Source organism: Cinclus cinclus, chromosome 7, assembly GCF_963662255.1.
Source record: "Cinclus cinclus chromosome 7, bCinCin1.1, whole genome shotgun sequence".
NCBI classification, from domain to species: domain Eukaryota; kingdom Metazoa; phylum Chordata; class Aves; order Passeriformes; family Cinclidae; genus Cinclus; species Cinclus cinclus.
Genome location: NC_085052.1, coordinates 10,336,274 through 10,360,743, shown reverse-complemented (window position 1 = coordinate 10,360,743; position 24,470 = coordinate 10,336,274).

The window sequence follows — 24,470 nt, the reverse complement described above, 5'->3', positions numbered from 1 at the left end:
ACTGCTTGAAGATCAACACAACCACAGTCTGTTTTACATCGAGATAACACTGAAGTGTATTGAAATACAACAGCGTATTTTTTATGTTCAGAAACTAGAAGCAGACAAGCAAAAATAACAGCTCCCCTTCTGTATTAGTATGAATCCTGTTCAAACACAACCAAACCCTTATGAGACCCCTTGTATACTCATAATACAGAAAATAATAATAAAAATATGAAAATATTAAAAAGTTGTAGCATAAATTAGAAATGTTGTGCCAAATTAGGTGGAGAAAAATTATTTTACTGCAATATTTAAAGAGATAACTTATTCTTCCCCTCCTAGAAGTTATAAATATTTCTTTTTTATTTGATCTGGTGTAGCTGAAACCTAGCAAACTGTCATCCAATAAAAAGTTGCTTTTTCGATAGCAAAAAGATATGCTATACCCTTCATTTCCAAAAATGTCAGTCTTGTAACTCAAATTTTCCATTTGCACTGTTGTCTGTTACTTCTTTTGTCCTTTCTTCCTCCTGGAAAGCGCAGTCAGGGTGGGCAACAGGAGTGCTCCAGTGCCACATTGTCTCTGTGACACATGGGAGTGATACTGCTGCCTTTGGAAACTGGGGTTCCTCTGCTGAAACTCACTGATGATTCAGCCATGCTCTCGAGGAGATCTCTTTTTTTGGCACAACATATGCTTTTTCCATGGAGAAGATAGATACACAGGCTCTCCAACCGTGGAGTAACACACAAAGGTTTCCAGTCCTCCTTACCCACGTTCAGAACCTTTACTTGTGTGACTGTGGTTTGGTAGAGAAGGGGAAAAGAAGAGGAGAAAGCCTTTGATTTCCAGAATAACAGAATTTTCTTAATATTTGTCTCAGATGCATCACAGGATCAAGAAACAAAGTGAAGGAATGAAATGTTTATTTGAGAATACAGTAAGTGTGAGATAAGCATGTCAATTAATCATAGCAGGATATTAAAAAAGTTGTCAGCACAGCAATAACCACTGCATATTTATAGAAACATTTTCATTATCAGTGATTTGGATTTAACCCTTGCCCTGGTGAAGGAAAACACCACTTAGCAAAGATGTATCCCAGACTTGGATTTAGTGGCTCAGGTCCCTTGCTGGCATCTGCAGTTACCTCTGACTCTTCTTAACAGCAGTTTTCTGTCCAGCCAAGGCATGAGATAGAAGGATGGGCTCAATTCACCCTGCAGTTTTCCTCCACATGTTGACAGTCATTTTCCTCAATCCTTGAAGATTAGGATGACTGAATATTTTCTGTGCTGGCCAAATATCCTTAAGAAACTCACTAGACCTATATTTCAAGGTTTAATGTGCTGCTTAGTCTCTTAGTAAATGTGCTGAAATAAGATTTTTTTTCTTTTTTTTTTTCTTTTTTTTTTTTTTTTGCTGCTGGTATCTGAAGCAAACCAATAGATCTGATGATTCTATACATCCTTAAAGGGACACAGACCAAGGTCAATTCCATCTTCCTCAACTGCAACTCAAACAAGCAATTTTCTTTAGCAGGTTGCACTCTACGTTTGCAGCTGCTTATGATTGTATGCAGCTACTGTCATTTTTCTGATTGAAGTAGTGTAATGAAAAATGTAGTGTAGTGCACATGGCTGGAAGGGCATAATTCAGCAGTGATGATTGTGGGGTGGGTTAGTGCAGTCCAAAGAGCAGGAAGTGTGCAACAGTAATGGCAAATACTGCCCCCATGAGCTGACTACCTGCCTCTTTCCTGGAGTTTTCCTTCACCTGGAAACAGATTTCCCAAAGAATATAGATCTCTGCTCTCCTATCAGCACCTACCATAATTCAGATTTCCAGGCTGGTTTATGGCCTATCAGCAAACAGGACAGAAGTGGGAAATTGACTTCACTTACCACAGACAGCTATGATCCTTATTTTAAGTTATTCCTTAGTTCTGAATCAAAACAAGTAAGCCATTTCCAGAGAGATGATTCATAACCCTACAAATTTCAGGTATTGTACTCCATTATCGATACAACTCATAGATCCTAAAAAAGCACAGCAAAATTTAATTCATTCATAATTTAAGTACTGAGCAAGGTAACACTGTGAAAGTAAGTACCGAAGCTCCCAGCCTGGTAAATGGAGAGAAACATTTCCAAATGTCTCTTGGAGGAAGTCCTGTCTACCAAAACCTCCTACTTCCCACTGCTTTACCTACCCACCTTTTGTGTGATGTGACTTACTTTGCCTCCTCCTGAGATGCAAAGCAACTTAGGTTTACAAAAGCAGCAACAATGAACAACAACTCTCACCCCAGGCTGATCAAATGTGTCCATTTGGGTCTTGGTGACATTCAGCTTGAACTAGACAAGAGCACATCTTCTGTATTGCATTCATCTCTGATGGGCTGTGCAGAGCAGAGGCACAGACTGATGGCTGTCTCAGGGGCTGCTGTGGGAAGATGAGACATGCATCCCCTAATTCCACTTAATGTGCTGTACTCTTCCATAGATTAGTGAAAAATGAAGTGGTGTTACAGCTCCCTTCCTTAAGAATCAATGAGGACACTTGGCAATGGTGTCCCTGATGGAGCAGAACATTTGTAATGTCAAGGATGAAATATTTAAGCTCCCATGGAAGGCACTTAAGAAACAATCTTCTATTTACTCAATCTTATGCAGATTTCCCTCTGACTTCACAGACTGAGATTTGAACCTAAGTGATGTCCTAAAACACTACTCACTGGATATTTATTCCTTCCAAATCCAGTTCCACCAACAACAGGGCTTCACAACGCTTTGTTTTCTTCAGGGTGACTGGTAAATTAGGAGAGAAGAAGCTCATGTACATATTAATTACATCTGTATAACTATTAAGGAAGTACATGTGTGTGCATGTATGCTGAGTAAAAAAAGGCATCTTAATTTATATTTTCCTGTAACAATGAAGTCCCATCCAGACTTCTATTCAGCATGCATTTACAAATTTAAAAAAATGAATTAATTATATCATAATGTATTTTAAAATCTTCTATTATATATCCTGATCTATTTGTTGCTTCCAAAACAGGAAAATACTCACTGTTTGAGCAAGTTAAGAAACATTGTCTTGTTCATATGGTGCCAACATTGCTTTTAAGAACTATATTAAAGGTTTACTTTATTACTTCTCTGAGTAATATTGATAGTATGATACATAATACAGGAGACTTTTTGTGCCAATGAAATGTTGATAAACCTGAAAATAAAGGCTTAAATGAAATAATCATTTGGGATTTTTTCTAATGAGGGCATAGATACATCAGAGCAAAGAAAGTGTAAAAAGAGTAAGCTGGGCATCTCAGGACAAAATTATATTGAAGGGAGCAACCATCTATCCTCTGTATGATAGCTTTAAAAAACCCTTGAAATTCAGGATCATCAAGCTTGAGAGCCTGGTATAAACAGCAGATTCACTTCAAGGCAAAAGGGAAAAGTTTTAGAGGCTTCATGCAATGTCTGATTATGATATCATATGCATGTGTTGAATTAGCCATTTTTTAATATAAAGGTTCCTAAATTATTAACTTTTTCTAAAGTGATATTTGATGGGAAAAGTAATATCCGTATGAAGTATTAAGTGTTCCTTATGAAAGAGCTGTATAAATCTGACAGAGCATAATAATTATGCTGTCAAATATAGAAGATTCCATTTTCCCTGAACTATCTAGACCACCAAATTTCAGAGACTATCATCAGGACACTAAGATTTATTCTGTCTCCAAAGGCACAGAGGATGCTTTTGCTTAAAACACACATCTAACCATTAATTTTAATTTTTTTCTGGTGCAGTCGGTTAGGTTTTGAGTGATGGCTCTCTGACCACAGGCAGGAAAATGTTAACTGCTGTTTATTCATTCTTGTGTTATCACCTTGCCCAAGAAAAAGGATGTTTGTGGTTTCCAGAAGACAGACAAGAATACCTTCACAGTATGCATCCACTTGCAGCATGAAAATCCCCATGGCATCTCTAGGCTGTCCCCCCACAAGACAATTTGATTCCTCCATTTGAAGGAGAAGCCTTTTCTTCCTGCAATAATGTGTCCAGGTGATGACAGGATTTAACCTTTAAAGTAAAATTCAGCTATGTCATGCTTATTGAAGGAGTATGAGGACAACTAAAATCCCAAGTTCTTATCTGCCTTTTTCCCACTGAAGAGTTAATATGTCCATCTCCTAAACTCCAAATTAGACTCAGACAGATGCACTTTTATCAAGGACTGCCTAACCAGGTTCCTAGATGAGTTACAGTAGCTATGGGAACTATAATTTTAAATTGTCTTGGATTTCTGCATACTAATTTTCAGCCAGAACATTGCATTACAGAAAGTTTTTTGCATTAACTCTTTTGAGAAGTTTTCCAAATCATTAATTCAATCATTTCTTTCCATCAAAATTTAAATCCTTTTCCTTAAAGATTTGTCTAGAAGATTTTACTTTGTAAATGTCTTCCACACAACTGAGTAGTAACTTACCATCTCTTTTGAGCCATCAAGGAGATGAAAGGGACATGTGTTTAAGCACTGGTACAAGGATTCATCCTGTGATTAATCTGCATCATCAGTTTTAGTTCAGCAGAGCTGAATTTACTACCTTAACTTTGGCCTTGCTTCTGGACATTACCAGCCTAGTATTGCTAATACCTCCATAAAATTAGAGGGATCTTGTAGACTCCAATCAAAATTTTCTTCTAGCAGATGTTTAGGACAATAAAAGCATAAGTCAGTGCTATAAATGTGAAGAGATTTCACTGAAGAAATGGCAGAAAGTGAATGTCTTCAGAAACTGCTCTTGAAGGACAATTTCCCCCTTATTTTCCCTGAAGAGACTTCAATTTCAATAGGAGAGAAATCTCAGATCCTCCCAGGTTATTTACAATTTCTGAGACTACAAGAACTAACTAGTCATGAAATAACTTCCATATCCACTGCTTCGCCATACTCTATTTAACTTAATTGCAGCCAAATTCTCATTGTACATAATGTTCAAAATACACACCTCTCACTACTATCACAAATTATACATATCAAATAAGAAGACATTACTCACATTTTAATTTCATGTTCAGGTAAATTTATTAAACCATGTCCCTAAGATGCCGGTTGTGGAACAATAAGGAGTGTGAATTAATCTACTTCCTGCAGAGTAAAACCACTTAAGTATGTATGTCAGCTTTTACAAAAAACTTGTCTGTTTGTCAGTTCCACTAATAACTTGACAAAACAATTTATGCTTCTGGAAGTTAAAAATAGGGGGTTTGGTCTCTTGGATCTTGAAAATGCACTTATTTAGATTGAAAATAACAAGATGAAACTCTTAAAACTTGCTTTCAGACTTATTTAGCAAAAGTTGCAGCTTTCTCAACAATTACAATAATGGATATACCTTCTTTCATAGTAAGTCACACAGCAATTGCCATTGCACTGTCAGCAGTTGCTATTAATAACAATAAATGGTGGGAGATTTTTTTCCTTCCATGTGGTAAATGCAAGACCATCATAAAAGCATGATAGGAGACCTTTTATTTCCAAACTCTGTATAACTGGAAGGTCAAAATTTTCAACAGAGAATATTTTAAGGGAGTAAAAGAGAAGACTAAGTGTCCAAATCAGAAGTCTGTTGCTAGAAGGCAATATCTAAGGCTGCATCTGCAGTAAAACATCTTGTTAAAACAGTTAATTGCTTGATCAACCCCACTTCCAGAGTTTTAATTTACATCACATTGCCTTGGAGCATTTGAATTCAACTCTGTCAGCATGAAACCAAGCTTCTAATAGCCTTTCAGCTTATGGGATACCATTGAATTGATCCAAAGTAAAGCTCCTTGAAGTATATGCAAATTCTACATACCTTTTCAGCAACATTCCACTCTACAGATCCACCCTTGTTTTAGCTGTCTGGAGTACAGCTGTAAACACACATCAGCTAAACACACATCAGGTTGGGTTTGTTGTGGGTGTTAGTCTGGGTGAATGACATTGGTTGATGAAAACTCCTTGAAACAGTGCCAGAGTTACATCCCATAGGTGTTTAAAGGGTCCATGGTTTAGTGACTAAAATATTTTGTTCCATCTGCCAAGCAATGTGATAAAATCATATGGGGAGGTTCTCTGTGTCAAACCTGCATCTCCATCCCACCCCTGCATCAGGGCAGACCCCAAACCTGCATTTGGATGAGCAACATGAGTGAAACAGGAGGTCAGCAGGAGTGCTCCCTGTCCTTGCAGGCTCCCCTACACCTGTGAGCCACAGGCAGTGGACATTCTTTCTTATGAATGGCCTTACTGTTAATGGAGGGAAGGTGCATTTTGTTGCCAGCACAAAAGAGAGACATCAAAACTTAAATAGATGCTTAGACTTGGTAGAAAACTTGTACAACATTAATTTTAGGGACACTTCTGCTGAAATATCATATCTTGAAGGCGGGTGAGGTATGCCTCCTTTTAATTACTATTCTTGATGACAATAGAAAGGGAAAAAAAAATAGCTTTGTGGCCCATAAGTTCATCTGTCCCTGCTGCTTGCTTTCCTACCTGAAATCAATCATGTTTGATTCCAATTATCCTCCTAGAAACTAATTGTGACAATACCAGGGGAAAGAATACACTTTTCATTAAAACCTCATGCTGAAATTAAAGCAACTTGGTTTCTTTTCTGATATTATCATTTATCCTTGAGGTGACTTGTAGCTGATGAGGAAAATATTTTTTTCTTCCTCTTCTTTGTATTTCTCTTCGAAAGTATTATTCCCATCTGAAACTTTCCTTAGCGATGTTTGATTTGCCAGTCAGGGCCTTTCTGTGCTTTACTCCCTCCTCCAGGAGGCGACAGATAATATCCCTAAGTGTGATGCTCAAAGAAGTTCCACTGCTATAAAAGCTGGTAATGAAGTAGAGAGTCAGACCTGGTGTTTTAATTATTTACTAAAATGCTGCAAAGAGTCTAGAGATGTGACAGCAAATGGCAGATCCGGCTGAGAAATACATGAACTACCAAGCCACAAAATTCCCATTTTTCTGCAAATGCACTCTGTGTTATAATTATTAAACATATTGAGCCCTCCCATCCATAAGCAGAGCTCTCTATAATGGGAATGTTTTTAAAGTTATCTGTGAGGCTAAAGTACATCTTTGTGTCTGGGAGAATAATAGCATAAACTTCTTTTCCATTGTAGATAAAGAAGATGTGTTTTAAATTTGCCCAAGGGAAATTTCCAGCTGCCCAATTACTGCTAGTAAAGATCCCCTATATAAAATGGTATTTCTCTTGGGTCACCAGGCTATCAAATGTGTTTTCTAAAGACCAAAAGTATGTAATTACTGAAAAGGACTTCTGGACATTTCTGGCAGTTAATGTTGCTAAAATTGACCATTTTTGAGGTAGCATATTAACAGAAACAGTTGGACTGGCTCCAAAGATCTTATCATCAGAAGAGATTCCAGTGCTTGTTGTGTTTCCACTTGGGAAAAAAAAATAATAACAACAAAAATGCAAACTGCCTTTCCCAAAGAAAGGAGGTCTAACATATTTGTATGGGACTATACAGTCTGGGACTTGGCAGCAGACCCCAGCTTGTGGGTAGAAAAGGACAGAGGAAAAAGAGAGAGACATATTTATAACCCCCTGAACCACCATATCAAAAGCTTGATTGTAAATATTTTCAACCACAGTAGTGTTTTTAATAGCCTCAACTTCTTCAGAGTTAGACTTCTCACTGCTACGGCTACACCTAGGAAGATCTGAACTGCAAAGTTTCCCAGCTAGAGGTTATCTCATGAGGTTTGCCGAGGGAGTGGATGTGACAGAATGTAACCAATTATTCTTATAAATACCTGCATTTTTTTGGTCAATTCTAATATTTCCTTAGGAGTGTTTTTGAGCAAAGCAGGAAATTCTTATGCAGACTGTTCAAGGGCCTCTCTCAGGTAAGCCAGAATTGAGCTTTCTCTGATTACTCTCTCAAAATTGTATGGCAGCAAATTAAAGGACTGAGTCCCTTCTCCCTGTCATCCCATCTTTAACACTCCTAGGATTTGATTCCTTATAAAAATTAAATAATTACAGAAAATAAATAGAAAAGAAATATAGTCATCTGGTGAACTAAGAAGGAAAAAGGCACCAAAAATTCCTAAGTGCACGAACAGCTGAACACTGATGCAGCAGACATCTTCCATATGCTGCTTCCTGCAGGCACAGGGTGGAGAGGGAATAGCTGAAAGCATCCCTTTAACCCACCTAAACCTCTCACATTCACAGAACAAGCTGAGGGACCTCTCTAAATGTTCATGCCTGATTTCAGCACAAATTTGTGTGCATACTAAACTGTGGCTAGACTGACTGCCTGGGAGGTGGGCACTGATTGTTTAGTGATGACTCCGTGTTCTTAAACTCTTATATAGCACATACAACTTCCCCAGCCATCCCAGTCATAGGCAAAAGCCAGGCTTCCAAGGTATTTAAAATCAGAACTACAGTTTGTAAAAATCTCCCACTCTCTTTCTTTCAAGCAAAAACAGACTAAAAGATGGAGCAGCAAGAAATCAGAAATCAGCGTATATATTATGATGGAACAGCTCAAAAACAAAAATAGAACATCACAATGGAGTAAATTGCATGTCATGATACTGCATTTAACTAATGGCCAGGCAAGAATCTGCTGTTGTTTTTAAAAATGCACATTAGGAATAATTTCAGTGCTTTTTTTCTGAACTTCCTGTAGAAATCATCTTGCTCATTATAAGAATTAGTGATGGCAACAACACTAAATATCATTTGACCTGTTGTTTCATCAACATATCCATGTTCCACTTTATTACTCAACCCAAAAAACTTTCTCCAAGTAAAAATTCAATTTGTTCTTTATGTTCCAGAGACTATTTTACCCCTGACTTTTTGTTCCCCCTGACTTTTTTTCTTTTTTTTTTTTTTTTTCCCTGGGTCTCATTGTTCTTTGACAAATAAAATTTTACCTTTATGGGGAATGGAAAAGAGAAAGAAGATATATTTTGGAGAACCTTTCCTGGAGATCAAAAGGTACAATTCATTGGGGAAAAAAAACCTATTCACTGGGAGAAGAAAGGAGTGATATGATGCTTTCAAAAAGTTGAGGGTTTTCCCCTTAAAGCCCTTATTTTATAATTTCGAATTAAAATATTTCCAGCTGCATTCAAGGCAGGAGCAAAGCCAAACATCATACAGAATGCAACTTTCTAGTCTTAAGCTGTGCAGTCACTATCATCAAATGCTCTGGATATGTTTTGCCCTTTCAAATCCCCTTTGGGTTTCCCAGAAAGGCCAAGCTACTTTCAAGATGAAAAATGTTGAGAAGTTTATGGAAGAATTTAAACGATATGCCTGCTTGTGATTCCAATGGAGTGGAATCACTGTGAAACCCAAAAGTCTCTTCTGGTCCTAGTTTTACACCTTCCTATGGAAATACCTTGTTCTCTATAAGCTTAGTGGGATTCAGAAGGATTTGTCTCAGAGGTCAGGATATGCCTGTCAGGCTGAGAGATATCAGAAGAACGTATATATGATGTACACTGATATATTGAGATACCTCTTAGCCAGTTGAGGTGATTATAAATACATATTACAACTCTAATGAGCTTTAGTCATCCAGGAAGAGTCACAAAAACACACAGGCCCAAATTATAATTGAAAAATGGAGCATGTACTGCATGTAAGACCACAGAGGCAGTAAAGGGGAGGGAAGGAGAGAAAACCATCCCAAACTATGAATTAGCTAATCCTACCACCTAAGGGTGTAAAGCTAATTTCATCAAAAACTACTGTAAAAACAAGTGTGAAGAGCAAATGCATCAATGTAGAGAGTGTCTTCACGTTTTGTCCTACCTTGGCTTTGTACAGACAAGCTCAGGTTCAGAGATGCTCCTCCTGTGTCTATGGCAGCTGTATGCTGTTGATCCTCTGGTAGCATTGTGATGGGGGGGAAGTTATGCTGAAAAAACAAAAGAAAGGAAAACTCTTTTACTCCAAGGCCTTTTTTGATCAGATCCCCCTTCCAGTTAGATGAAGCTGGGGGGAATTCTTTTGCTAGACATTAATTTTTTCCACCTCATGACCATCTAGACAGAGCTTTACATTAATACATGCTTCATTATATACAGTGCAGTTCAATCTGCTATTGGAAGAAATAGCTAAATAACTCAAAATGAGCCAAGGATGAAGAATTATCTCTTCTGACAAAATCAAGGACTCCTGACCAACAATTGAGAAACACTTTGGAATCATTGTCTGCAGTTTGGATAAATCATAGCACCTGTTGCCTCAGTGGGTGAAAAAGACACAGAAAGAGCTAGGAATTGTGTCATTCCTTGGCTGCTTCTCTGTTCTTCAGTAGCTAAGAATTTGGCCCAAAACCTTTGTTTGATAGAAATTATTCCCTTGCTCTCTTCCAGCTTTTTCTTTCTCTTTTCTTTCCTAAGATTAAGCTGTGATAGGTGTTATTTGTGAAATTACAGGTTCGCTGGGATGGGAAAGCCAACCCTAATAACAATCCTTCAAGAATAGACATGCTGATCAAATCCACACTGTTAAAAAACAAATGTTACTTGCACATGGGAGCAATTCCTGAGGCTGTAAATGGGGAAATGGTGAAAATTGAGTTTAATTTGTCAAGGGAGTTATTTGTGAATTTCTTCCTGTCCATGCCAGCTGGGCAGTACTTTCTGCATTAGTTGCTGAACAGAAAGGACTGCCATCAAAAATTCATGGATTCTATTGTTCCTTTCTTCTTTTTACTTTCCTCTTTTTCTTTCTTTTTTTTTTTTTTATTTTTTCCTGGTACCTGCTACTCTTCCTCCACCACTAACCTTCTGAGTCTCAAGGCTTCTTTCACCATCTCTTTGGCACCTGCATCTGGGGCACTGCTGCCAAAGCACACTGGATTTAATCAGGTGTACTGGCTGGGTGTGCCAGCACAGACTCAAGTTAATCACACCTCGCTTGCAAAGTGGAGTCCAGGGATTCATCTGCAGACAGCATTAGCTGAACACCCACCCCAAACCATCAAAGGAAAGGTGGACTGGTGACTCATCAGGGTATACAGAAGGTCACAGATTGTCTCGTTTTTGAAACTTGCCCTTCGGATCTCTGATACTGGGGAGCACCATTCATCTGCTTGGAGACTTGATGGGAGATCCCCATAATGCATTCCCAGATGTAGGACAGAGAAAGCTTCCATCGTACTCCTTGGCACTCAGACCCTTCAGTCACCTTTTGAAAACAGACATCTAGTTTCGAGTTTGTCTTTGCCAAGCTGCCTTGTTCCCATCTTTCACAGGATGTAGTTCCCAGGTTGTTTGAGGTCTGCAAAGCAATGTGGTCTTTGCTCAGCACACTTTGTGCAAACTGTGAGCAGGACTAGAAAGTCTCATTTCATACAATTTAAATTGATTCCACAGCCTCAGACCCCAGGTGAGGATTTAAGACAAACTAAATTGTGTGGACTTGTGATAGTATCATGATAGCTGGATCCATTAAAGATGATAACCATACAAAGATGTAAGCAAGAACTAGAATACAGTCAGGAAGAAGCTTTGAGCTTTACTGTGGAAAACCATAAAGAAGACATATTAGGAGTTGTATTAATAGAAGGGATGCAAAAGGAAGGCAGTAATTGCCCTTGTCAGTGGATGCAGACACTGAACTGAGGTATTCCTTTGCTTGCTCAAACTCTTCTGTCTTAGTTGCAACCTCTCTGTAGAGTAGGCTCTTACCATTTCCCCACTGAAATTTTACCTTGGGAATTGGTAACACAGGTTTCATATCACCACAATTGGAATCCTGAGTTCTGCTGCCTGTCTTCCAAATTACTGTGACAGGGTAGTGACAACTGACAATTCCCTGCCTTTTAAAATACCTCAGCCCTAGTCAGTGAAAGTCAAACAAGTAGGAAATGTGTATAGATCTGATTTCTCCAACTGATTATATTTATATTTATGTGTGTGTAAGAGCCAGGCCTTTTGTGTTCAATCAAGTACAGTATTAAGTGAGATAACGAAAAAGGGATAGTTATCTTCTGCTAATGTAATAGATCCTTTGGGGAAACAGAAGTATTGTGATTACATGGAGGGACTTAGAATGAGATCCTTGCTGCCAAAACAGAGGAAAGAGTAAGAGAAAGCTACTCTACTAATTCAGCATTGCTGGAGATAAGACATTGGAGAATTTAGTTCTATTATTTGCACTATTACATGGCTTTCCAAGGAAATTAAAGCCCTTTCTCTTCCGTCAGAAGTGGCAATAGTCTATTTTCCAGAACTAGGACTGAATTTCAGCCTTGTTCTTGGGCTCTGAGCTGGCAGACCTCTAAGTGTCCCTTACTTTATTTTCTTTCAAGCTTGGATGTTTCAGCACCACCAGAGCACAGTGGTATAACTGAAAACAGATGCTTAGTTTACTGACGGGAGAAGAGAATACCATTTACTTCTCCAAGGTGGAGACATTCCTGGGAAAATATTTCTAGAAAGCTCCATTTCTACGTTAAGTAAATACTTGGAGGGACTGGGGAGAGGATGGAGAAGAAGAAAAACGAGCAATCAAAGAACAAAAGTTTCTGTGGGAAGTGGTAGATATCAAGTGTGAGCACGTATTTGCCGGGGGTGAGGTATTTATTTATTTAGTCCAGCTATGTCAAGAAAATAAATCAGATGCTGCAACAGCTGGCAGATGAAGAACAAGATGTTCCAGGAGCTAGCACTAATGAGTTCACAGATAATCTCACACTGGCTGGCACTGAGCTCCCCGAGTTGACAGAAGCACTGGCATCATTACACTAAGACTCAAAGAGAAGTGCGGAAGTTATTTAAGGAAAAACAGTGGTGCAGTCACAATGCTTTGCATCATCAACAGTGTTCAACATGCAAACCATGGAAGTATTTCTCACAGCCAGTCCTATTTATGTCAGAAGCTATTAAGACTCAAAATTGTAACTGCAGAGGTTCCCCGGCCCTGTTCCTGATACCAGCTGCTACTATGAAAACAGTATTTTCAGAAGAGTTTCCTTTTCATTTCAGGACCAAATAAGTGACCAGATTTTTAACACCCTTTTTGTTTGGATGTATATAAAGAGTCAAGGCCTACCAAAGGTCACAGAAAGTAAAACAGACACACACAAAAATGAACAAAACCAAACCAAAACCAACCCTGCAAGACCTGCAAAAACTGCAGTCAAATCTACCAGCATTTTGGAAACTCAGCTATTAACTTAAACATAAATATAATGACTAAAGATCTCTCATTGTCTAGCCTGGGGAATTTCTTCCCTCAGGCTCCCTTTTCTCCCCACTAACATTCCCTAATTCTGCTCGTGTTTAAAACAAGACAGCTGTTGGGTTTGTGGCAGAACTACTTTAAAAGGAAATTAGACATCTTTGGAAAGCTGAGGGCACATCACTCTTTAAATGCAAGATATTCCAAGATGCTCCCTTTTGCTTCCAGAGCACTCCCACTGGCAAGCAAGCTTTACATTTGATTGACACCTAGCTAGCATTAAATAGGCCAAGGCACTAACAAAATTCATGAATTTACAAAGCAAAGTAAAAGCCGTATGATTTTTTTTTTTTTTTTTTTTTTGCTAGATACGGGGTTTTCATTCCGGTTTGATGCCTTACTTAATTTTAAATGAACTGAAATTTTTATACATGTGTCTATTTAGTTGAAAGGCAGGCCATGAAGACTGCAGAGGTATCAGCAGTTGATTATAGAAATTTATTTATTCACAGCACAAATCTCACTAGGAGATGCAATCTATTTGCCAAAGAATCCTTTAAGCAGCCGTATCAAGCCACAGCTGCTCAAGAGGGGAAATTTGCAACACTTAACTACTTCAATCTAATTTCCAAAATCCTCACTATCTACAGTCGTTAAAGCCCAAGAGCATGGATTTTGTATAATTGATCTTGGTGCTGTAGGATACCCAAGTAGAGGAGTACATTTCTCTTTTGGTTTCACGTATGAAAAATAGATGCTGCTTTGTTGGTAATGAGAGGAGTGAAGTGATTCCTGGGATGTCTGGCACAAAATTGCCTCAGCATCACAATCTTAACAAGCTTCCAAAGGTAGATGCAGGCAGAGTGGCTACAGAGAAAAGGGTTATTTAATAAAACATGGATGTTCAAGGAATAGGCTGGAAGTTAATTTCTCCTATCATCTTTTTCCAAGAGCACAGTAAGACATTAGGAAAACCCAGCAGCTGAGACATTTGTGTGTGTGAAGTGTGGACACTGAACACTTGCAGCATCTTTGGGCTGTGACTGGCAGTCGGTGCCACAGCAGCTTCATCTGCAGATCTTGCTCTAAATACAAAATCAAAATGGATATTCCAGCAAGGAGAGCAGAGGGACAGCCCACCTAACAACATCCTGCACTGCTCAGCTTGCTTGTCTAAGGATCATGGCTCATCCTCCTTCTCTCTGCACTTCTCTCACCCTACAACTAAGAGGTTTTGCTCAAAACCTCATACAGTACCTTCTGCTTTAGTGACATGACTCTTCTTCATGACTTTTCTTGGTGTTATTGGGCTAAAATATCATTGTGCAAGTTGGATGTGGTTTGACTTTAACTTTTTAATTCCTCAAGTTTGGATATCAGGCAGTCTCATCCTGTGTAATTCTATCAATTCTATAGATACTTCCAAAAAGACTCTGAGGATTTCCTCCAGTTTTTGGATCAAAATAGCTTTCAGGGTTTTTTGCTAATATTAATTTATGGGATGTCACAATGTTACTCTAAATTCAGACACAAGAATTTATTCTGATTTCCACTTAGGGTGGTGGGAATTCAGCTTCCAAAAGAAACAAAATTAGAAAATCATTGACATAGAAGCATTGTGACTGGACATGACTTTGAGGTATCATTTGGTCTATTCCCTGATCATATTAGAAAATTACTGGACTCAATCTAATCCTGTTTTTGCAAACTCCATTGACGTTTCCATAATTCATATATCTGTCTCTCTTTTGATGCTGGAATCATTTCTCTGGTCACCCTTAACACTGTTTTCTGTTTTCCTTAGTATTTCTCAACATGTGAAGCCTACAAGCAGAGGAAGCATCAGAGCTGAGGACTTTTTAATGCACAACATTAGTTTCTCTGAATTTAGTTAAAAGATTTCTGGAGTTTCTGAACTGCTTTATTACTCCTTCCTGTTGTTTGGTAACACCATGGACCATAATGCTCAGCTCCTATGTCATACTTTCATTTGCTCTTGCTGAATCACAGGCTTTTATTCTTACACAAATTCCTATGGTTCTTGAAGTTAATTTTGAATTCTTCTCAGTGTCTGTGGCATCTTCAGACTATCTGAGTTTTGTATAAGTGAGCTATACTGCCTACATCATGGAGATGCTAATAAAATAATGATTGATTTTTAATTTATTAATAAATTGCTAATAAATTAATGAGCACTACCAGTCCTTAGGTAGCTGCCTGTGCACCCAGCGTAACACATTCTTCCAATTTGAAGAGTACCAGAGTACCACTAGCACATACTCTGAGTGCAATTTTCCAATAAGTAACTTGTTCACTTTGCATAAGTTTCATTTGGTATTTTTTTCCTAGTCTGCTTCTTTGAATGATATAGGGAGCCTGTTTGTTTGCAGGGAGCAGAGTTATTATTTCAAAGTGTTTCATAAAAGAGTGGTTTGTATTTTCATCTAATCAGATAGGCATCATGTATGGAGCATCCTTAACCTTAACAGGTTCCAAAGATCAAAGGTGCCTTCCCTCCTGTCTCCTCTCACAAGGAAAAGATGTTATAGCAGAGGATAGTGTGGTGGTGGAAAAGCCATCAGGAATGTGTCTTACTGATACAGTAACTAGAACAGATGTTTCTCTATCTCTCAGAAAAACACAGCTGCTCTGAAAATAAATTACAGACTTTTCACAGACTAAAAAGAGATTTACAGCACAAAAAGCCCCACATCATTCAGTTGCAACCATAGAGACAGGAGGCTAATTAGAGCAAATCTGGAGCAGATTTTTCATTTTGCAAAACAGAAGTGCTCACATCACTTGCAAACAAACTGGTCTTGGTACATGCTCCATGTTTTCCTGGGGTCTGTGTTCTCACAGCCCTGGCTCCCTGAATGCAGTAGCTGTGGAGAGAACTTCTGTGGATGTAAGTGTCATTATCTCTAAGCAAGCATCACTAATTATATCATTAAGGATCTGGTATATTTTTTTCCTAAAAAATCATTGCTTTCTAAACATCCCTCCCCCCAGTTCAATTTGGTGATATTCTATAGCCATATGGTGCTGTATCACAGCTCTGTGAATGTATTTTATATGACGACTTAGGTAATAGCACAGCTAAGTATTCCTCACCATGCAGGACAATCCTTTTTAATCATCCACTGGGACTTTGTCCTGTAATGCTCCACACATTTATCTTATTCAAGCAAAATATAGATGGCTGAAAGATACCCAGAAATAAAAGGTCACATTTAGGAAGCAAGAAATACTGCTTCCCCCACGCCCTCCCAAGAACAACGAAACATCTAGTAAATCCTTAGTAATGAAGAAACAATAAATTTGTGCCAGTATACACTGGCCTCATGAGAGGGAAAAGTCAAATTACTACCATCTGACTTGGTGACACAATCCCCAGACAGCTGGAGTAAGATTTTGCCTGGCTGCTCATTCTTATTCTTTAGCTTCAGTGGAAGATGAATTGGGAACAAAGGGAAGGTCCAGATTCAAATCCATCATTTACCAGACCCTTTTCTGAACTAAAATCATTAGGTTGCCTCCAGGATTTGTCAGCACTAGCCAGCCGGTCTGAATGCCAGTTGCTTTGTTTGGGAGTCATTCCACAAGGCAGCACCTTTGCCTCCTGCCCTGCTCCACGAGTCCTGACAGGCAGGTATCAACCATCTCTGAACATTTGTGCAAACACTGGCATGCACTTTCCCCTCATACCTTGCAGAAAAATGGGAAAAAAAAAAAATAAATTGTAGGTGGTCAAACCTTCTGGCTCTGTGTGCCACTGCATGTTGCAGTGCACAGAGGAGCAGGCACTGTGCATCTGGCTCTTCCAGAGCAAAGCCACCCATTTGTAAATTGGGACATGCTTTGAGTTATTGTGGAAATTTCCCAAGTGAATTAAGCACTGTAGATATCAAATATAAATCCATACAGAAGAAAGACAACAGGAGAAAAAATCCTCTGCACCCTTACCTGGAAAAACATGGATGGATTGGAAGCAATGTGTGGGAGATAGCCACTCTTTCAAGTTAATAATGAGAAATCTTCTAGGCACATTAGAAAAAAGCTCTGCAATAAGGAAGATGCCATCATCAGAATTCCTTGTCCACAGTCAGTTGTCATATCTGTTAACTTGTCTTTCCCAAGCTAAAAAGGAATTTCACCTGGTGGAAAAAAAATGCTTTGTTTATATCTTTGTCCATAAGTAGTCAGATATGATGAAATTGTAACAGATTTCTAGGGAAGACAAGTCTTCCAAAAATACAGCAAACAATCATAACAGTGGCATTTTCTTTAAGTTATGGAGTCTTTTTTAGTAACTTTAAGGCTTGATTCAGTGAACTACTAAGGCATACACTGCTCGTGCACAGCGTTTTCATTTCCTTGACTTTTGCCAAGGATTTACTGCTCTCTGAAAGACCAAGTTATTAGAAAGAGAGTTACCTATGGTGGGAACATCTGTTCATCTCATCAGAGAATTATCCTTCCTGAAATGTTTTCAGCTGTATTTCATCCTAGTTTAGCTATCACATGGTGCATGATAGTCAATGAGACATTCCCCAGCTTTTGAAATAGATTTTTACACTTGATCTCTGTCCACAGATTTGTTTCAAGCACTAGAGACCACCAAGCTTCCTACTTAATGAACAACAAAAAGGATACACACAGTTTTTCAGGGGAAGAAAAGATACAAAATCCTTCATGATCAAACTCCCTGCCAGGCTTTGGGAATCCCATTGCATTTGAAAGCAGTGAAATCATTCCAGTTTCCTAGGGTCATATATAAATTTCAGTAGATACAGCAGTCTCATTAGTTTATTTGTCATAGCTTCCATTTTTGTAAATTGGTCTGAATACTAAAATTCTTTGCATGAATGAGTTTGCCTAACCTCCTTCCTCAGCCTCCACTGTGGCTGCTAAAGCAGTCTCTGTCAGTTTGCCTTGTCTTGCCCTCCTGCTGGACCTTACCTGCAGCTGTTTAAGGCCCTGTGCTTTCTCCTCAAGGAGCCACCAGGTTTCAGCATGGGATTCCAAATAACATCTTGCCATCTCACTGCATTTTACTCTGCAGTGGTTTGCTTTATGTCACTGCCTTCTGCCATAGAATCCAGGTTTGTTTATTTCTTTCTTTCTTTCTTTCTTTCTTCACTGGAAATTACTTACCTTTACAGGCTCCAGGATCCTATTTTGTGCTGTCTGAAATTCTGCAAGGTGAGGGCTCACTGTCATCCTATACCTAACTAACCTGTTTGCTTTTCCCCCCTCTGTCATCTCCTCCACAGGGTTCCCATATAAGTGAGAAAAATCTTATGATTAGACCCACAGTGTAAAAACTTGCCCTTTGTTATCTTGAATTTCATTCTATTTCTATTATCTCCCTGAAGGTCATTGAGTTCATTTGAACAACATGCTTCTCTGTACTGCTGTCTCCAAATTCTGTACCATCAGCAAATTCCTACAGCATCTAAGTCCCTAATGTAAATATTACACAAAGCTGAATGTAAAACCAGTAACCTAATTAAATTAGTAAAATTAGGTAACTTGGTTACTAGAGTACTTCCAATCCAAACCTTCTCCATTTAATATTCTCTTTTATCCCATTATTTCATTTTTCAAAAAACTACCTTCTTTTTAACACACAAGTCTTTGTGTAGTCCTCCACCAAATGCTTTAATGAAGAAGAAAAATTAGATCTGCTTTTTGTTTGTATAGAGGCACATTTAGATGAAAATAATCACATTTCCTTAGTATGAACCAAATTTTAGCAAACCTAGATTGTGTGTTATCCTGATTGCTATTTAAATCTAGGCCTTTATTTGTTTATTTTTCCTTCCAAATATGTTCTAAACTGCTATGCACAGTGCAGATCAGTTCAGGTAGCTAGATCTTTCTTTCATTGTCAATAGCTATGCCATTCATGAAAAGGAATAGTCTACACCAATTTCAGCAACTTCTCATACTTTCTATTTTATACGTTATGAGGATGGTTGATGACTCTTCACGTTATGATCTTGCATATAACATACATTACATACATATATTACATACATTATAGTTATTCAGTAAAAGGTAAGGTGGATTTGGTTGTTTGGTTTTTTTTGTTTTGTTTTGTTTTGTTTTTGTTTTTTTTTGTTTTTTTTATGAATGAAGTGGCTTGGAGTATATCTACCTGGTTTCTGCAATGAAATACAGAGACGTGGAATTTTGGGAATAGGATAGATTTGCTAATGAAAAAAGAATCGAAACTAAGAAGGCATAAAGATAACAAAGTCTTGAATTAGTGCAAATTAATATAATCTCCAATGATCTGACTAGTTTAAATTTTTCCTCAAAAACATTGTAACCAAAAAATAGTGTAGATTTTTGTTCATGCTTTATTTCTGTTATGTTCTATTATTCTACATTAGAGTTTCCATAGGAAAAAAGAAAACATGTTTATATTCAATGGAATATTTACCCAACAGAATAAACAAAAATCCCAAACTAATGGATTTTTTTTTTCAATCTGGGAATCAAGACAAATCTAAAACCTACAGTACTGAAAAATTATATTACAGGAACAATGGGAGCTCAATAAAAATGCCTAAGTCATTGCAAAGGTAGCAGAGAAGCAGCTTATTTTGGACAGGGAATATCCTCTCATTCAGATAAACAAGCCACTACCTCCAATTTGTCTCTGCTATTGTATCACGAATTATTCCATGGCTTATAATCATGTGAAGATTTCTGTATCAAACAGCTACATCTACATATGTCAAATAGAACTTGGCAGAAATTATTTTTCAAGTAGTTTCACTGGTAGCAACAGGCTTGTGAATAGAAAGTATCCTGGCATTTCAAGTAGAAAACATTTCAGGGTTGTCCTCCATTCTACCTAAAAGAATTAGGACTCAAAACCACAGCGCATCCAGTGGCAAGACTCCCATGATGAAATTAATAAGATAGCAGCAAGCATATCAGAGTCATCTGACCTGTTTTCAAAAGCAGTAAAAATAAATTCTCATCTCCACAAAGAAAGAGGGCCTAAAAGATAACCTGCCTCAAAGATGACCTTCAAAGGGTGAAAATAAACCAAACCTGAGAATAAGTGCAAGTCCTGAATGCCCCCAATAAGCAAGACTTGCAGAGGTCATTCTGCAGATAGATTAGTATAAATTAAGCTTTACACAACTGTTTATAGTCCTTGCTGGATAGTTCCTGATTTACCATTTTTACCCAGGAAAGCACCAAACAGCTGAGGTAAATTATATTTAATCTTGATGTGGAGAGATTCATAAAGCTCTGGGGTTTAAAACAGAATGTTGTAAAATGTTCACATAACTTACCAGCACAGTGCTCTTGTAATTTGCCTGTGTGGAGTTTCTGCACAGCTTAAGTGTCTGTCAGGCAAATTAAACTGGTCATTTGAAAAAAGATAATAGAACTGATGTGCAAATGCCTCCTGATTGCTGATGCCAACCTTTGGTCGACTGTGGATTTAGACAATACCAGGCTTTTCTCTAAAGGTTTTGAATTTAAAGTAAAAGACTAATCTCAGAAGAGAACAGAAAAGTCTATCTAAAATTTGGCATTGATATGGAAAACTTCATATGTGTATACACATGCACATGCACATGTATAGATGCATATATTTACATATATAAATGTGTTGTTTCCTCTCCTCAATAACTTTGAATCATTTAAATGAAACATTTAAATACAGCACTGAACAAAACAGTAGCTGAGAACATGAGAAATTGAAAAGGAGGGACACTGATACCAAAAGCACAATGTAAGTAAAGTGAATAGGCTATTGCCAGCTAAGGTAAACTGCAGGCATTTCTTTCATCCTCCAGATCTCACTTTTGTTTGGCCATCTAAAGATGTATTCTTAAAATGTCATAAAAACTTCCACTCCAACTGTCTATGTGATCTATGATCTCATTGAACTATTCAGCTGTGTTTAAGGGTGGGACATTTTCCAGGGACATTACTGATCTTTCAGAAACAGAGTTCCTTTATTTGCTGAGTCCTTTTTCATTTTTCATCTAGCACAGACAGCCAGGAGAGAAAAAGATCAACACGAAGACAATTAATTTTTTTCCTTTGGTTACTTATAAAAAAGGTTGAGGGAAAGGCCTGGATGAATTGTTACCCTTGAAGCTACTACTGTGGAATGGGTATCTTATAATTAGAGATTGATAATACCCACAGGCTGAGACGATAGGTTGATGTGTGCTTTACAAATATGCATAAAGCAGGTTCATCTAATGCTTTTGTATTCATAGAGTAAGTTCTTCTGCCCTCTCTAGGAAGGGGCAGGGAGGTACAATGAGAGAGTCTGACCCTCAGAATGGCTTACAGAATTGCCAGTCCCCTCAATTACCCTGCTCACATATGGGGAGCTCAAAGAAACGTATCACAGAATAATATGATTGTCTCTCATTCAGTCTAGGAAGATCATCATCTCCGGAGTTAATAGTACAATATTTAACCCAGCAGAGTGTATTTAGAGCTGCTATTAAACAACAATATTGAACTAAGCAATAACCAGCTCTTGTCTCAGCTATTTATGACTCCATGGATATATTATACACATCACTGGCTTTCTCTTCTGGCATCTGTAAACTCTTCTGACTGGTTAAATGTTCCAACATTGACACTAGAAGCAGCAATCACTACATGCCAATTCACTACTAATGAAGGAAACAGATCCAAGACCTAGGGTCACCTTCCTTTATCCACAACGCATTCTAATTTTTCTAAAACAAGGTTTATCTGGTAGGAAGAGAGGAGGAGGGGGAGGAATGAGAGTTCTGCTGGTTTCATTGTGTTGCTCTGAAAGGAAAGCAAGATAAACAGATAATCATTTCTCTGACTCAAATGTATGTGAGCTCTCTCCCAGTACTTATGCCTGCAAAAGCAGGAAAAATTGAAGTGTACAAAGCAGAGCCTCAGTGCCTCTTTATCTTGAGTGAAGCCACGCTGTGTGCAAGCCACTGCTAGGGGCTTCTATCTACATTTAACCATCACTTTTTTTCAAATCTTAACACCTTGTGCTACAAAGCAGATGATAGAAGTTTCATCAGATAGATCTTCTCCCCAATACAGAAAACAGCTGCACTTCTGTGTCCCTTCACATTGATTACTTACAGTCCCCCAGCTGCTGCCAAGGGACAGCACTGGCAGGCAAGCTGGTTGTCAAAATAGCTTTGCCTGGTGGGCTTTCCCATCACCTTTCTGAAGGAATTCCCCCTTGTAAATTGAGAATATCAAAATCTTGAAGTGTGTGGCTAAAAATCCTAGATTGCTACTTCTGCAAACTAGAGAGTTATAAAACCTGCTGGGCCACATGAAGGAACCACATTGATAAGCAGTTTAGAAGGGCTCCCAAATGGTGTAGGAATTATTTTATTTCCTCAGTTTCCCCTCTAGTTCAGGTAAATCTGCTATTTCTCCCTTCCTCTGTTTCTGGAATGTCATGTTGTCTGGTTAGTGCCAAGTACGAGTCACGCTCACCACGCAGGCAGCCATATTTCAGGAGGAAGGGTGGACGATGTTCCTTCATCACGAACTTCCACATACACAAACAAATCAATATAGAAGTGAGTCAAGAAGAGTTCAGGAACACATATATTAGTGCTAAGCTGACAAGCATTAGCACAGAAAGCTTGCTTTTAATTCTCTCCCCTTCCCCTGCTTGCCATAAACAGCCCCAGTCCCACCCACAACCCAATCCTTCACAGCAGTGATTAAAGTCAGAGATTTTTCCTTGAGCAACCTACTGCAGGGGGTACCATGGAAATGGCAGATGCAGGAACCTCAACTGTCATCCTCCTAATGAAAGGCTGAAGTGATGACAAACACAAGCAAATTCATTATGAAAATGAGTGTTCATTCCTGTTATGGATGCTAAATAGATCCCTTGTTTTACCTTATCTCCTTTTGCCTGCCCTAGAAAACTCCAGGCTTTACTCATCATCTGCAATGGGGCAGAACCTCCACTGGCAGATACTTTTTAGTAAAGGTAGTTGATTCCTGTGGAAGGAGATAATTTAGATCTTCATTGCACTGAGGCCAGAGATAGGAGACTGTGGAGAAAGGAAAAAGCCATTGAAATAAATAGATTTACAAGGAGAGGACAATGCAAGGAAAGTCTGGGAGCTAAAAGACCAGTGGTGATCCTGCAGCCTCAAAGCCTTGATACTATTCATGGCAGCACTTCACCTAGAAGTTCCTATACTCAGCTCAATAACTTTTGCAGTTGTTAAAAGTCTCCCTCCTAGAAAGGAATCTTGCAATTTAAACACTGCAAGCAGTGAAAAACCTTCCTCTGAGCAGTCAGCCAATGTTAATTACCTCTGCTGTTAAGAAAAATAATCAGAAATTTAAGAAAAAATCTTATTTTCATTTTTAATTCATATAGTTTCAGTTTCCAGCTACTGTTTCTTGTTATGATTTTGTCTAAAGGTAATGAGCACTTTCCCATCCCTGCACTTTATACTAGATATCCCCACTGGAGATAGTTAAAGAATGTGATGAGGTTACCTTTTAACCTTATTATAGACAGAGGCAGCAAAACCTCTCCTGTGATGCCTCCCCATTCACTTCTTAATGCTGAACTTCAGGGGCCACTTCTGCAAGTGAGGAAGCAATTTATTCTCTTTGACAATGCAGGGTTCTCTTGGGGGATCCTGCAACAAGTGCAGGAATGATGGCTGTTCTTAGACACAGATCTGCAATACAGGCTAGGGCTGAAACCACCTTCTCTATTTTATTTACCTCAACATTTAACTTGGTGAAACAACTTTTCTTTGCTCAGGTTAAAAAAGCCTTTTAGCCTGCACAGGAAGATCTGTGTCTCAGCTCTCACATCTCTTGGCCAGCCATTATCCTGCTCCATTAACTGAAAGAAAACAGACTCTGGAAATTATGTGAAGGGAGGATGAAAGTGCAGGGGACACAAGGAAAGAAGGGTTCAGCTGCAAACCTTGACACTTAGGTTTCTTTTCCTCCTTTTATTATCAGGAGGACACCTGGACTAAAAAATCCAAGAAGTGCCCAGGATCAACCCATAAAATTAAGCATATAAAATATTGTCAGAGGAATGTAAACTGGTAGTCTCTTTCATTTTAAATAAGTTTACAGCTTAGAATTATGTCCTTAGTCTGCATACCAGATTGCACTGAATAAACTGAATAAAAAACACATCAGAGGGTGAAATTAACTTAGTGAGTTGGTTG